At 39.9% G+C, this 2,157-nt stretch overlaps 1 non-coding gene across 1 annotated transcript; it reads right to left on the reverse strand.

The window, feature by feature from the left end:
* Positions 1-1,055: 1,055 nt before the first annotated feature.
* TRNAG-CCC lies at positions 1,056-1,128 on the reverse strand. The gene has a single exon. It is a non-coding gene; the product is annotated as a tRNA-Gly (tRNA).
* Positions 1,129-2,157: the final 1,029 nt, after the last annotated feature.

The raw sequence follows: 2,157 nt of genomic DNA on the forward strand, positions 1-2,157 counted from the left end.
AGGAAGAAACTACTTCCTCTGAAGAGGAAGGAAAAACTACAGAGGAAATGCAGGAGACATGGGTTTGATCCCTGAATTGGGAAGATCCCCTGGAAGAGGACAAGGCAACTCACTCCAGTATTTTTGCCTGGAGAATTCCATGGAAAGAGGAGCCTGGGGCTACTCTATACTTCATAGAGGCGAAAAGAGTCGGACAGGACTAAAGCAACTTAGCACACACATTAGATTATTTATGACGGATTCCAATGTCTTGCCTACTGGAGCATCAGTGAAATGTGATGCTCAATTATTTAATAGCCTTTCTAAGCAGTGATGAATCTGATAGCCAGTACTGTGAGCACAGAGGACAAAAAGGAAAGTATTTTAAATTTCATACATATGAAATATCTGTTCAGATGATTGTTTTAAAGAAGTGAAAAAAGTGAGGAGAAAACATAAATATGATCACTTCTTACAATACCTGAGACTTCAAGTGGAATGTATAAAATGAACAAGTCATGAAAGGACTTAAGGAAAGACTAGTGAAACCTTTGGTGAAGTCCAGAAAAACATCTACATTGCCAAGAAAGAGGTGTCTGAAGCCTAGGCAGAATCTTTGGGGGCCATAAAGAGAAGTCCTTTTTAGGTGCAGGGCAGAATATGAGAGACGCCAGCTGAGGTGTAAGGTAGTGCTGGTGGCCATCATGGTGGTCATACTAAAGTTTTTTCAGCTCAGGGTAGGCAGAAGACCCTTCGAAGACTTAAGATTTCACAGCTCTGAAAGTTTCATTCAGAATCTCCATACAACCCTTGCGGCTGACTGTGATGGGGGCAGGATTTCAAACCATCTGTGGATCTAAGAGAAGTAGCAAGTTCAGAGCAGATGAAGAAAGCAAAGACTTTTTTTTTTTTTTTTTTAGCAAAGACTTAGGGACATTTTCTGGAGCCTCAAAGGCTCTGAACTCAGTATGAACAGACGATGAAGTTTTTTTTGTTTGTTTGTTTGTTTTTATATTTATTTATTTTATTTATTTATTTGGCTGTTCCCGGCCTTAGCTGCAGCATGTGGGATCAAGTTCCCTGACCAGGGATTGAACCCTGGCCCCCTGCATTGGGAGCACAGAGTCCTAGCCACTGGACCACCAGGGAAGTCCCGACAATGAAGTTTTATTCAAACTCTCTCAAAAGTTTTCTCTTTTGAGAAACTAAAAATTTGCAATTATTCATTGAGTTACCATATATATAATTCCAGGGCCCTGTGATGACTCCTTTGGATATCTAGCTCCTGGTTGAACCCTCCATAAACTTTGCTACCATTAGGCAAAATATTAGAGTTTAATTGTTGTTATAAATTCTATTAATAGCACAATTTCATTGTTGTAGTTGATCTCCACATGTTGAATTCTTGTTAGCTTCTTCTTTTGGTTCTTCTGCGATATTATTAGAGTTTCTCTTTTTATGCCCTAATTTGATGACTAAGTTTCTAGGAACAGATTCATTGTGTGAAAACACTGCATTATCACTTCATTTGAAACCAAGTTCTGATTATTTTCTGGTATATTCTGATATCTTTCAACAACTGTTACTTTTGAATTAACACCTGCTTTAGTTCCTTTTCTTTGTTAATAAAATATTCTAAAAACTTCATGGCAGTTATTTTTGATCTACAATCCTTGCAAACACACACAACATGCACATACACATACACATACATAACTTTTACCAGATAATTGTATTTAATGGATATAAAGAACAGTTTGTGGTATTGCATTTTTTGAACACTGATGCAAATGGATGGGAGAAGGCAATGGCATCCCACTCCAGTACTCTTGCCTGGAAAATCCCGTGGATGGAGGAGCCTGGTGGGCTGCAGTCCATGGGGTTGCAAAGAGTCGGACACGACTGAGCGACTTCACTTTCACTTTTCACTTTCATGCACTGGAGAAGGAAATGGCAACCCACTCCAGTGTTCTTGCCTGGAGAGTCCCAGGGACGGGGAGCCTGGTGGGCTGCCGTCTATGGGGTCGCACAGGGTGGGACACCACTGAGAAGACAGCAGCAGCAGCAGCAACAGTAGCAAATGGATTATTTAAAGTTTATTTTGTTGTTTGTTTTTTTTTAACTTTTGCTGAACGTAGGGAGATATATAAGGGGGCATGTGTTAGTCAGTCATATCTG

This window comes from Cervus elaphus, chromosome 11 (assembly GCF_910594005.1).
Source record: "Cervus elaphus chromosome 11, mCerEla1.1, whole genome shotgun sequence".
Lineage (NCBI taxonomy): Eukaryota > Metazoa > Chordata > Mammalia > Artiodactyla > Cervidae > Cervus > Cervus elaphus.